Source organism: Acomys minous (assembly GCF_964271855.1).
Source record: "Acomys minous genome assembly, chromosome: 17".
In the NCBI taxonomy this organism is placed as follows: Eukaryota; Metazoa; Chordata; class Mammalia; order Rodentia; family Muridae; genus Acomys; species Acomys minous.
Genome location: NC_140500.1, coordinates 43,953,310 through 43,968,113, shown reverse-complemented (window position 1 = coordinate 43,968,113; position 14,804 = coordinate 43,953,310). Strand labels below are relative to the sequence as shown.

The 14,804-nt window shown below is 40.8% G+C and overlaps 1 protein-coding gene across 1 annotated transcript in view; it reads right to left on the bottom strand.

The window, feature by feature from the left end:
- RYBP (RING1 and YY1 binding protein) overlaps nt 1-14,804 on the bottom strand; it is a 53,550-nt gene that overhangs the window by 23,407 nt on the left and 15,339 nt on the right. The window lies entirely within an intron of this gene.

Genomic DNA, 14,804 nt, shown 5'->3' with positions numbered 1-14,804 from the left:
TCTGCAAGGCACTGATTAGCAAAGACTGTGACTGTCCCTGTGCATTTAATGGGCAAAAATACAAAACTATCTTCTCTCAGATTTTTTGGGAAGTGTTTTTGCTGTGAGATTAGCCATGTTTTGGTATTCTGTTCACCTCTAAATGTGAGCCCCCCCACCCCCACCCCCACCCCGCCAAAAAACCCCAACTTTCTAAGGTCTTGCCTTTTGGGAAAGGGAGTCCATGCAAAATCTTCTCTGTGCTCCAGGTTGGCCTTGAATTTCTGTCTGGACCTCCAGAACACTGGCTTTACAACAGTGTGTGCTAACATGCTCAGATAAGAAAGGGGAGAAGGGATTCGCTTTAGAGTTTGTCAAAGTCCTTTAGTATTTTTAATCTTTAGATACAGTGGTCTGGCTGTAATTCCTGACGATTAACTAACTTCCTTTAATATTCACTTGATTTTCTTAAGTGGAAGCATACTACAAAAAGTCTAGAGACAATTCTCAGACTCATCTGCTATTAATAAGCAAGCACCAGACCTAATAAACAAGTGGTCTGCCAAGCAATTTAGAATTTTAAAGGTTTAGGTGATCTCCATCTCTTAAAAAACAAATAACTAAGGCAAATCTTAGCTGCAGTAGGCATTGGGGATCATTTGGTAATAACTGCTTTTTAAAATAATCACTATTCATAAACATTGGTTATTTCCCCTCCATCAGGTTGTCCCATTTAGCCTATCATTTAGGCAGCAGGATCTTTCAGCCAAGCCTAATGCCACAATGCCATACTCCTCTAATGCCTTTCTTCCCTCAAGCATGAGAGACACAATGGGGGGTGGAGGTTTGACTGCATCCAGTCAAAACCAAACATGGCAGCCATGTCTCTTTCCCACTTCCACTCCACAAAGCCCCTGGTCAAAGGAGCTATATCTTAGCTCTCAGGTTTATGTGGTTCTGCACATGCATTTGTACACTTTCTGTCCTGTTGCTGTGTGCTTTACATGATTCCTGCACTCACTCAATGTTCAGTGCTACTCAAGCATGATGCAGATGCTGAGAAGACAATGGCAGGTGAAAACAGGCACATCATGGGGAGGTGCACACCTTTAATCCTAGCACATGGGAGGCAGGGGCAGGTGGATCTTTGTGAGTTCGAGGCCAGACTGGTCTACAAAGAGTCCAGGGCTGTTACACAGAGAAACCCTGCCTCGAAAAGCCAAACCAGGGTGGCTAACTAAGTGCAGAGCCCAGACATAAGGAATGGCAGATATAGAGATATATATCTAACACCACAGTTGGAAGCGTAAAATGTCTCTTTCTGGGTAAGTTAAATGTTTCAATAACCACGACTAAGCAACATGCACACAAGTTCTTCAAAGTAATGAGTCATCTCCAAGTTGTCTTCTGACCTTATACACTATCCTGTGACACATACATTCCTGCCCCATGTGTTTAAAAAACAAACACAACTACTTATCAAGTATGTATATATGTATATTTCTCCTTAAGGGGAAAACCTGAGTGGGACTCAGTCCACTTGAGCTACTATGACCCTCAGACTGAGTATCTTATAAACAGAAATTTATCTCAGTTCCTTCTGGAAGTCTAAGCCCCTTAGATCAAGAAATCAGGTTTGCTGTCTGATGAAAGCTCATTTATCAAAGACAGGGCTTTCTGTATGTCCTAATATGGGGAAAGAAGGAAAAAGAAAATAAGGAAAAGGGATCTCTTAGGGGGCATAAAAGGACATAAAATCCCATCATGAGAAGAATAGGCTCTCGTGACTTTATCACCTTCCCAGACCTCATTCTTGACACCTACACACTGGAGATTAGATAGCAACATTTGGATTTTGAGGGACATAAACAGTACAGAGGCTAGCAACAGTAATGACTTCTCTTCAAAATACTCCAAGAAGCTGAAAAAAGGCTAAAGTAGTAAGGCATATCTCCAAAGTAGAGAAGGGATACTTTCCAACTCAATAAAAACAATCCCAATTCTTTTTGGTTTTTGAGACAGGGTTTCTTGGTGTTGCCTTGGCTGTCCTGGAACTCGCATCTATCTGCCAGCATCAACCTCTGAGTTGATTAAAGGCATGCCACCACACGTGGCAACAATCCTTCTTAACTGAGCTAAAAACCCTGAATAGAAACTTGACCAAAAGCTACAAAGGGGCAGCAAATACTTATCATTAGTTATTCAAAAAATAAAAATTCAAACCACAAGGAAGTTTTGCAATCCACCCACTCAAAGGACTACAATAAGACAACACACAAAGTCCCGATTAAGAAAAAGAAACTGAAACTCTGATGTATTGGTAGCAGTGATGTAAGAATGGTAAGACTGCACTCAGGAGGCAGAGGGAGCAAGTGGATCTCTGTGAGTTCAAGGCCAGCCTGGTCTACAAAGTAAGCCAAGACTACACAGAGAAACCCTGTCTCGAAAAATCAAAAAAAGAAATAAAAACGAAAAACCAAGGGAAAAGGGGAAAACAAAAACAAAAAAACCAAATCCATCTACTTACAAATGCAGGAAATGTGGTTTACCCAGGTAACAAATTACAAAGCAGTAAAACAAATGAAGTATTGATATAACACAACAAAGGAAACAACCCTCTGCACTGTGCTGAACAAAAAAACTGCATGTTTGATTCTACTGGGTATTTCTGTGGAAAGTAAGAAGTCAACAGTTGCCCTGGGACAGGAGGAAGGATTGCCAACAGCCACAAGAGAATTTTTGAGGGTGATGTTTTAGAAAGAAACAGGACTAAGGTGGAGACTGCACAGCTAAATAAAAATCACTAAAAATGGAGCTGTTTAACACAATTTGCATGTACTGTAAATTATTCTATTAAAAAAATCTGTTAAATGGACACTGTTGCAAGCTGATCTTCTAGAAGATTTTAACACAAAAGCCAACTTAATTTTCAAACATTCTTATATTTCATACTTGTATACAACCGCCTACATTTTTAGATACAAATTATAGATAAGATTAATAGAAATTTCTCAGTGTAGATTTTTTTTGTTTAAAGCATAAGGTTTAGAACATCATCATATAGCATGCATAGTTCAGTCTTTTAGTAAGGTCCAAGAAAATGCTATTTAAAAACCCATACACAGGCCAGGTGTGGTGGCGCAAGTGCCTTTAATCCCAGTACTCAGGAGGCAGAGGCAGGCCGACTGCTTTGAGTTCGAGGCCGGCCTGGTCTACAAAGCAAGTCCAAGATGGCCAAGATAAGAGAAACCCTGTCTCACAAAGCAAACAAACAAACAAATAAATAAATAACCAACCGACCTGTAAGATGGCTTAGCAGGTAGGAACACTTGTTTCAAAAGCCTGATGGCCTGAGTTAATGGTTCCCAGAACCCACATAGTAGGGGTATAGAGAACAGACTCCAGAGCCATCTAGAAGAGCCATGGCATGCATGTGTGACTCTTGCAATAACAACAACAACAAAAAGAATCTTTAAAAAACAAAAGTCAGCCAGGTGTGATAGTGCACCTCTTTAATCTCAGGAGGCAGAGGCAGGTGGGATATCTGTAAGTTCAAGGCCAGCCTGGTCTACAAAAGGAGTCTAGAATAGGCAAGGTTATGCAGAGAAACCCTGTCTTGAAAAACCAAAAAGTAAAACAAAAGAAAAATCTTTCAGCTTTGTGCTCAAAGGAGGCAGCAGTGCAACTTACTTCAGTCATCACAGATCTGGGTTCATCCAATACCAGTAGCCATCAGCATGTTACCCTAGTTCAACTCCCACAAGAACAAAGTCATGCACCAGAGGCAAGGTTAGCACCATATTCACCTTGGTCCCCAAGATGGGTCCCCTGAGTTTATCTCCAAGAAAGGCTGGTGATCATACCACCAAGACAACCAATGACTCAAACAGGCCTGAGGATTACAGTGAAACTAACCATTCAGAACTGATAGGCCCAGATTGAGGTGGTACCTTCTGCCTCTCTCCTCATCACCAAAGCTCTTAAGGCATCACCAAAAGACAAAAGCAGCAGAACATTAAACACAGTGGAAATATCACTTTTGATGAGACTGTCAACACTGCAGTGTTCACAGTTAATTTTCTGGAACTATTAAGGAGATCTTGGGTAATGCATGCCATCTTAAGGGCAGCAATGTGGATGGCAGCCACCATCCTAATGACATCAACACTGGTGCAGTAGAAGCAACAAGAGAAAATTTCTCAATAGAAAGCCAGCTAAATAGACCAAAAGGAAGCAAAATGTACTACCTAGTGAGTTGCTACTAAAGAATTCTTGTATCTAGACTTTATAAGCAAGACACACTACAAGACAGAGAAATATACACACCATGTGATGATTATACACAAAACCAGGGAAACAGAATCATGCCATTTCTGCAAATTAACACTAAGAAAAATAGTTTATGAGTTTTCTGCAGTGGTTTTCACAAAGGCAGTGTGGAATTACAATTTTCAAGATAAAGATTTCACCCTATTATGAAGACAGATCAGGGCATAGCTCTTGTATCTCTGTGGAATACCAACAGGTGGTATATAGTCTGAGGGTGAATTAGGTTTAAGTACTGCAACAAATTAATCTTATGAACAGAAAGCTTTTCCTGAACACAAATAGACCAAAGAAATTTGCTGAAAACCAATCATTAATTATTAGATTTCTAGGCAAAGGTGGAAGGGGTGGTAATGATAGATTCAGCACCAACAATTCTCACAAGCAAGCTAAAACATTTCTGGCTGTCCTGGACTTACCCTGTAGACCAGGCTGGCCACCAACTCACAGAGATCTGCCTGCCTCTGCCTCTTGAGTACTGAGAATGAAAGGCATGCTCCACCATGCCCAGCTCTTAATAAGATTTAAATAATCGAGATTTGGACCCAATACCAAAGAGGTATTCTATAGAATGCCTCAGTAATTTTCACTTTTTAGTATTCAAAAAATTCTAAAGTTTTATGTGTAAAATATTTTAAAAACTTCTTTCAGGATAGCAAGATGGCTCAGTCAATAAAGGCATTTGCTGCCAAGCTTGACCTAAGTTTGATTCCTAGGACACACACAGTGGCAGGGGAGAAATTGTGCCTAGCTGTTATGAAATATATGCCTTCCATGGTTCTAAAAGACAGGTAAAACAGAAAATGGGGAGAAGGGAAACAGGTACATTTTGTCTTTTTTTTTTTTTTCCAGAGCTGAGGACCGAACCCAGGGCCAGCGCTCTACCACTGAGCTAAATCCCCAACCCGGGAAACAGGTACATTACTTCATTTCCACCTGTCCAAGGAATAAAACATTCTGAGGCATAGAGGACTGAGACCATGGAAACAGTTGTAATTCCATGAGCAACTGCTCCAGTCACGTCCCTAATGACTGGTTTGCCTCGTAGGGTCACTTCATGAGGAGGCAGAGTAGTCAGATCCAGATGCAACTTGATTCAGTTCCATCACCTTAAGTGAGAAGGTCAGTCCTTAATCTCACTGCATTTTAGTTTCCTTGTATAAGGGTTGGATAATCTCTAGGGTTTGTTTTCAGAAATTTTCAAGAAGAAACAGCATAACCAAAGGCAACGGTCTTAGTTACTGCTGTGTTGCACCTTAAAAAAAGAAAGCATTTAATTGGGGGCTTGCTTAAGGTACAGAGGGTTACAAATAGTCCATAAGCATCAGGGCGGGGAGCATGGCAGTAATAGCTTACAACCTGATCTGTGGGGGTGTGGGGTGTTGGGTGTTGGGTGTGGGTGGCTGGCATATGCTTTAGAAAGCTCAATGCCCGTTATGACACACCTCCTCCAACAAGGCCATTCCTCCTACTCCTTCCTAAACAGTCCACCATTTCATAACATTCAAACATATGAGCCTATTGGGGACTGTTCTCATTCAAACCACCAAAACTAAAGAACTCTGGCTTTCCTTTGCTTTGTAGTAAGATGCAATTTTTGTTACAGCATGGGGACTTGACTCCACATGAATTTCCCAGTAAGGCGCAGGCTTTAGGTAAAGAAGTAAAATGCTAAAAAAAAAACTGAGAAGAAAACAATACCAAGGCCCATCATATTCAATTGTTGAAATCTGGTAATTAAAAAAAAAATTATTAAAAGCAGCCAGAGCTGGGCTTAGTGTACAGGCCTTTAACCCCAGCACTCAGGAGATAGATGTGGTTATAGCTCTGTGAATTCAAGGCCAGCCTGGTCTACACAGTGAGGTCCAAGATAGCTAGAGCTACATAGTGAGACCCTGTCTCCAAGGGAGTGGGGAGGGGGGACACACGTGCCTTTAATTCCAGCACTTAGGCTACACACACAGAAGCCTTAAAAAAACAAGAAAAATGGAAAGGGAGCAGCCAGATTAAACAAGACCTTTATTGTAAAGGTCATTAACAACTTCTCCAAAACAGAAGAGGAAAAGAAGACAATGGAGCAACTGAAAATATTGAACAGGGACAGCAAATTAGAAGCTTCAAACACTTTTATGAATCTAAAACAGACTACAGGAACTTTGGAAGAGATGGGTTGGTCTTCAGAGTTTAAAGCAAAGACACTCTGACCTAGCAATTGCATTTCTAGGTATATACCCGAGACTTAAAAAGCCTATCTCCACACAAAACTATGTATATCAACATTAACTGGAGCATCATTCCTAAGTCACAAAGTACACACGGGGCCGGGCGTAGTGGCGCAGGCCTTTAATCCCAGCACTTGGAAGAGGCAGGCGGGTCTCTGTGAGTTCAAGACCCGCCTGGTTTACAAAGAGAGTCCAGGACAGCCAAGGTTATCACAGAGAAACCTTGTCTCAAAAAACGAACAAACAAAACAAAGCCCACAGGGGTATTACCTAACACATGGATAAAGAAACTACAGTCTTACTATACAGAAATGAAGCAACAAAGAGACGTGTGGTATGTGAGCTGTATCTTACTAATACTACAGCCAGAAATAATGTTCCCAGTACCCACCAGATACTTCCCAACTGCCTCTATTTCCAGTTCCAGGGGATGTGGTAGCCACTGAAGACTCCTGCATACATGTGGTACATAAACTTGCATGCATACAGAATGTAAATAAAACTTTAAAAAATAAGACAGCAACAGACCTATCAGGTAAGAAGTAAAAGGAAACTACACAGGCAGAATTAAGATATTACCAGCTAGACACAAAGGAAAGGAGACAACAAATGTGAAAAATGGCTTGTTTTGTTAGATGTTGAAAATATTTTCTAAAATAATTTACTTACAGCAAAAAAGGCTAGGTGCTTGCTCTTGCTGATTAAACATACATACAAATAAATGCATGACACAACTGCACAAGGCCAGGAGAAAGAATTGCTGAAATAATATCAAAGTCTGTACGGTACATGGGGGGGGGGGGGAATATCAACAATTTAAACAATGATGTTAACAAGAGAATGTGGGAAGGCGAAGGATGGAAGACTGGGTGTGGCAGATGGACTATGCCTCTAATCCCAGCATTGCTGGAGACAACGGCAGAAAAATCAGGAGTTCCAGGCCAACCTAAAGAAATGTAAAGATAAACTATGTCCATGGATTAGAACAGTGAAATACTTGTTTTCTTACATTCTTTGAAAATATAGTCAGTGCACTATAATACAAGTCCTAATATGTCCTTTATGTAGGATTTTGCAGGTTGAACCTAAAATTTATTATGGAATAACAGATGGAGAAACACAGTCAAATTAACTGAGAACAAACCAAATTAACTGAAAATGAACCAAGGTAGAAGAGTCATATGTCTTGATTTCAAGATGTTATAAAGCTACATGAAGTAAAACTACAAAATTAATAGAAAGATAGACGAATCAATATACCACAAAAACCATTCAAAAGGCTGGGTGCTGGTGACACATGCCTTTAGACCTACCACACACTCTTGGGAGGCAGAGGCAAATTGATCTCTGAGTTCCAGGCCACCCTGGTCCTGGGTGTCTAGGACAGCCAGGGCTGTTAAACAGAGAAACCCTGTCTCGAAAAGGCTTTAAAACAAAAACACACACATGGACAGATGAGAATATGGGGAGAGGGGGAGGGCGGGAGACTTTACTAAGATCATAGAGGTTGTTAGAAACAGCTTAGAACTAGCTGGGCTCCATGGCCCATGCCTGTAATCCCAGCACTCTGGAAGGCAGGGGCCTCTCTTTAAGTTCGAGGCCTAGAATCCAGGATAGCCAAGGCTACAGAGAAACCCTGTCTCCAAAAATAAAAAATAAAAAAAAAAAAACAACCCAAAACAAAACAGCTTAGAATTCTTCTATGTGGGGCTGGAGAGATGGCTCAGAGGTTAAGAGGTTAAGAGCAATGACTGCTCTTACAGAGATCCTGAGTTCAATTCCCAGCAACCACATGGTGACTCACAACCATCTGTAATGTAATCTGATGCGTTCTTCTGTCCTGCAGGTGTACGTGCAAACAGAGCACTGTATACATTATTTTAAAAATAATTCTTATATGTGCTGCTAAGGGTTTTAAATTTATAGTAACTTGGGTGGTTTTTTGTTGTTGGTAATGATGCTGTTTTAAATTAAACCTATCCTACGGATTCTAGTCTCTAGTATTTACTCAAGAGAAAGGAAAAACATAAGGAGCCACACAGTGAGTGGTGGTGCCAAGCCCAGAATCTCAAAGACAGAGGAAGGTGGATCTCTGGGTTCCAGGCCAGTCTGGGCCTACACAGAAAAAACGTCTTCAAACACCAAGAGAAAAAAGAAAAGAGTAAGGCCACAGACAGAAAGACTTGTCTAAGGTTATACATAACAGGTTTTTACTGTAAGGGCTAGAAACTGAAAACTAAAATAACCATCATATAGGGAATTGATTTGCAGATAAGCCACATAGTAGGCTGTTATTTAACAATTTAAACTTAGGCTTAAATTGTTAGATCTGGGATTGAAAAGAACAAGAACAAAAACTTTAATGGGGGCAAAAAAAAAAAAAAAAAAAAAGATGACCATTATCTTCAATGTAGAGGATTCTCAGACTGCGTTTTTGTTTGTTTGTTTGTTTGTTGAGACAGGGTTTTCTGTATGTGTAACCTTGGCTGTCCTGGACTCACTTTGTAGACCAGGCTGGCTTCGAGCTCACAGAGAGATCCTTTGCCTTCCAAATGCTAGGATTAAAGGCGTGCACCACCATGCCCAGCCCACCAAATGTTCTGTTTCACCTGATTTTAGTATGCTTGGTTTTGTTTCGGGACTAATACTGAAATCACACATTAGACCACAAAACTTCTCTTAGACAAGTTTTACTATTTATCAGCTTTTACAATCTGAAGCTTAAGTAAATTGCGCATGATGACTCACATTGTGATCCCAGAATTCAGGAGGCCAGATTGGGCTACATCAGCCTGGGCTCTCATGAGACACCAAGTAAACATGAAATTGATGAACAAATTAAAATAAATAAAAATCATAAAATTAAAGCCTATTTGTTTAATACAGTTTGAGAAGATGCATACTAAAAGCACTATAAGTAGATCATTTTTTGTACAGCAAAATATTTTCTCACTAGCTTGTTAAATATTTCTTGAGTTAATTTTTACTGGCAACAGATCCTAACATTTTTAAGCTGTCAATTTAGTGTCAAAACCACCATTACCATCACACACACATAGCCCACCCCACACAGTACACCACCACCCATCTTTTCAGAAATCATCCACACTGCAAAGCTTTCGCGGAAGCCTGGACTCAAGTGATGGTTTAAAGAGATCATGGTTGCCAGAGTCTGGCAGCACTGAAGCTTCATGCACTTGCGGGTCACCATGCAACTTTCCATATTCAACAGAACAGGAATTAATCTTCCTACTCTTCTTCACACCAGTATCTGGTCCAAATGGTTTTCTAGGCACAAGAAAATGAAAACCAAACAAACACAGCCAGCCTGAGTTTATTCAAACGTCAACTGTTGTGCTTGGCAGGAAGGTAGGTGCTGTAATCCCGGCACCAGGAAAGAGTTTGAGGGGGGAGGGGGACAGAGTAGAAGACAGCCTGGCATACAGAGTAAAGCCCTGTGTACCAAAAGGCGAAACAAAAGCCCTACAAGTTTGTTTCCTGTAACGGAGTTTCCTCAACCTGGGCTCACAGAGGAGAAGGGTATGACAACTTTCATGTCTGTTGAATCAAGAAATGCCAGGTGTAAAGGAAAGAAAAGTCTACTTTCTTTGCCAAAAGCGTTCGTCCAATTCCAACTTGTTTTCTTTTAAGGGGGTTTTGAGAAGGAGGTGATTAAAAGACTAAACCTAATGATTAAAATAAATCTGAGGAAATTCCACATCACACAAGTGGAAACTGGCTGCTGTTCTTCTGTGCTCACCCTTCTATCTCTGTTGTGCTAACTCTGAATGGAAATAGAACTCAGAACAAGGATTAAGGCTGTCACCATTCACACGCAACAAACACAGCCAACGGAGCCTGCTAAACTGAAGGGGGACACACATCTACACACCACAGATGCTCGCTCTAGCCCATCTGCTCATTTAAGAAAATGCCAATGCCACAGCAATACTACAGTGTAATTTTCGTTTCTTAAAAGAAAAAATAATCCAGACAAATTTATAACCCACAACTTGCAATCTTAAAAGAAAGATAGTAAATCTGCCTCAGATTACCAAAGTTTCAAACTGGTGAGGTCAGCTCACTCTTGAAACCCCAGCATTTGGAAAGTTGAGGTGAGCTGCTCTGAGTTCCAGCTAACCTGGCCTGGGCTAGAGAGGGGCCCTGCCTTCATAATAACTCAAACATTACAAAATTTCTGAGAGATCGCTTCTGTAATTTAGCATAAATGTTTACTTCCATTACTTAAAAAATTAGTTTGCCTATTGGTAACTGATGAATATTTTTAAAATACAGCAAACCCTTTTATAAAAACTTTTCACCAAAATCTTTTTACCACAATGCATTGGGGAACAAAATGTTCTTTCTACTCATGAAACTCACATTAGGTCAAATAATTCTGAAAGCATTAATAAACAATTTAGAGATTTCATTTATAATACAGTGCCAAAGCGCTGAAAGGAAAGACCTAGAATTTCCCCACCTGGCAGGAAATGACAGTACCTAAAATCACTACTTAGTTGAAGAGCTCTAGTTCACTCTTGAAAACCCCCATAGTAAAAGAACAACCATTAGGAGCCACTTGGAATGCTCCCGGACTGCAAAATTTCTGAAGAAAGCACAGGTTTCAAGTTCTTGTTGAATCTAATCTACCTTTACCTTCACTCTAAGCCATTTTCAGGATCCAGACAGACCATCCAGTCCCTGCTTGCCCAGTTTGTATCAAGCAAGCTGAGTTGAGAACACCCGTGAAGGGCCTGCCTTCTTAAAGCAGCTGGCTATTTTATAATCAACTGTATGTAGCTGTGGGCAGAAAAGCAGGGATGCACTTGTAAGGGAAGTATGAACCCAGGTACAGTCTATGTGAAAAGTAAAGCCAGAAACAGAAGTAAGGATTAGACTATGGCAGCCCAGCATGGAAGTGATGCCTTCAATTTCAGCACAGGCAAACACAGGAGGATCTGAGTTCAAGGACAGCCAGGGCTACACTGTCTCAAAACATGGCAATATTTCCAAGTCATTCATCTAGTTTTGTGTTGCAGGATGAGTGTGTGCCCTGCTAGTGTGTGCTTGCTAGAGATAAAACTCACACCCCGCACAAGTACTACAGACTGCATTCTCAGGCTTTGTTTGGTTCTTTCAGGATGGCTCTCAGGTTCAGCTAAATTTGAACTTGCTACTTAGGTCTCCCAGACTGGCCTCCAACTTTTCATCTTTGTTTCAACTTCATGAGTGCTGGAACCACAGGAATGTGCCTCCACACCTAACTCTGTAGAAGTGACCTTCATTCACATTGTGTTATGATGACTCTTTGTTTGTTTGTTTGTTTGTTTTTGTTTATTGCTGAGCCTGCAGTGAACCAAATACTAACAAATTCTGGTCGTGTCAGTGTTACTGAGGAGTCTCCTGTTTCAATGTTGTGTAAAAAAGTACTCCGCAATTATTGGCTGGCTAATAAATAAGCTGACTGGCCCAGTGTGGTGTCCCATGCCTTTAATCCCAGCACAAGGGAGGCAGAGGCAGGTGGATCGCTGTGAATTCAAGGCCAGCCTGGTCTACAAAAGCCAAGTCCAGGACAGCCAGGACTGTTACACAGACAAATCCTGTCTCAAAAAACCTAAAAAATTAAAATAAAAAATAAAGTAAATAAATAAGCTAACTGGGTAGACAGAGGAGCCAGTAGGCAGGACTTCTGTTACCAGTCTGAGGGTCCCAGGGAAAGAGAAAAGGGAAGGAGGTTGCCATGTCATGGGGAGGAGTCGCCATGGAGACAAGGATGGAGCAGGTGTCCAGGGTGAGACTAGAGGACAGGTAATGGAGCACATGGCTGGGAAGTAGGTCAGGCTAGCACAGTCAAGTTAGAACAGATCGAAATCAGCTCAGATTATGATGCGTGAACCTTATTAACAAATGTAACACGTCTCCATCTCGTTATTTAGGAGCTAGAGCAGGCATAGAAATAAAACCTTAATTCCAACATAATTCAGCGTTTTACAACTGAAAATATCAGGCGAGCATGGTGGTATACACCTTTAATCCCACCACTTGGGAGAGGTAGGCTGATCTCTCTGAGTTCGAGGCCAGCCTGGTCTACTAAGAGAGTTCCAGGACAACCTGGGCTATTACAGAGAAACCCAGCCTCGAAAAAAAGAAAGAAAACAAAGAAACAAAAGCTGAAAATATCAATTTACATAGAGATTTAGCCAACACATGACATAATTATCCTTAAGGGAGAAAAGCATTTATGTAAGAGAAGAGAATAATGGATTATGCTCTATAATGTACAGTCAAGAATACAAAAGCCACAGTTAGTAGCCTGCTCTGGAAGATTTAACAACTGTCTGCCCCAAGGATTCAAGCTGAACACAGGGGTGGAAATCCAGTCCAGACAATTATGCAAGTATAAGTGGGCCTGGGATGTCCCTTGGTGATGGAGTCTGCCCTGAGCCAAAGTATATGTTGCAGGGCTGGCCATATAGTGGCATAAAGAACATGTTCAATGAACACTGGTCACTGTGACCAAGAAATGCATACTAAAGGCAAGAGAGCCTTGCAGAGTGAGATCAACCAGTTAGTTATTGCGTAGACAAGGTATACGCTCTCTATATTTTGGGAAGTTATCTCCCAGAGATTGGACTTGGTAAAAACTAGTATCAAGGTCAATGAGTTGATACAGGTAGAGGGTCTTGCAAAATACATTGAATTTTTTAAAAATGCAATGAAGATCATTAAGGCAACAGAATATTAGAAAAGAATGAGAAATTAGTATGTTGACTGCCATGGTGGGTGGGATTCTAATGTTTCTAAACTGTGGTTACACAGATGGTAGAGACAAAAAATAGGCTATTTTTATGAAGCAAGAAAGACCAAGTACGATTGCACTTTTAAAACAAGCTTGGATTAGGAATATTAAACCACAACCCTCACTTCCTTATCTATTAACGACCACATACCTTTATGTACACCACTTCCTTATCTATTAAAGGGCCACATACCTTTATGTACTAGATCTACCAGCCTCTGCCTCCCCCAGTGCTGGGATTAAAGATGTGTACCACAAGACCTACCTTTAAGAAAGGTAGGACAGCAGAGTGTGGTGGAGCACACCTTTAATCTCAGCACTCAGAGAGGCAGAGGCAGATAGACGGATCTCTGTGAGTCCAGCCTGGTTTACATATCTCTAAGACAGCCAGTGCTACACAGAGAAGCCCTGCCTCGGGAACAAAACAAAAGCAGCTGGGTGCATGCCTTTACATTCAGGACTCAGGAGGCAAAGGCAGGCGGTTTGGTTAGGTGTGAGTTTGAGACCAGCCTGGTCTACACAGCTAGTCTAGAACAGCTAAGACTACACAGAGAAGCCCTGTCTTAAAAATAAAATAAATGAGGAAGGATGTGTAAGTGAAAGGTTTGGTAACAAAATCAGAAAACTGTTCAGTTACATATAAACACTCCAATATTTGTACCAGCTAAAATTATGTAAGTACTTATTCATACATCACTGGAGGAACACATTAGAAATCATTTTCCCTACATTATTTTAGACAAATATTTTGGCATCACAGCATTTAAGAGGAACATTTAAGACCCGTCTCAGAAAACCACAATAAATCAGAAAATATACACAGTCAACATAAGATAATGTGTGTGCAGTCTCAGGATCTCCCTTCAAAAAGAGAAACTCTAAAAAAACAATTATACTACATCAAACTTTAAAAGTCAATCAGGATGGGTTTGTTTCAAACTCTTCAGTGGGTGGATGGGAAGAGCAAAACAATGGCAAATTCCATTAATCGGGAAGATCAGTAGCGATGGGTTCTTTGTATATGGTGTGATGGGTGCCATGTTTAAGAAAAGTTTACAGTCCGCTGTATCTATAAGACAGGTAAACAGAAGAGGATGCATTTGCCAACCCATGAGCTGGTTGTTTACTGACATACATTATGTCCTAGAATAGACAAGGACAATCTGGATATCACCTTGACATCCTCAGTAACTGAAGGAACTGGACACAGAGCCAGAAAACACATAGGACAGTAGCTTGTCTACCTGACTTTGGCCAGGTGACAAATGCTTTCCACTGCACCATATACCTACCTGCACTGTTCACAAAATCATTGCTGCTTGCTGATTTTAATGATAGCATAAAACGTTCTTTCAAAGAATTGTGTAATTTTCTAAGTCAACCAAGAACACAGTTGATTTCAAGGCAGAAAATACTATACACTCTCAGTCTGTTCTTGTTTTGTTTGAGACAGGGTTTCCTTGTGTAGCCTTGGT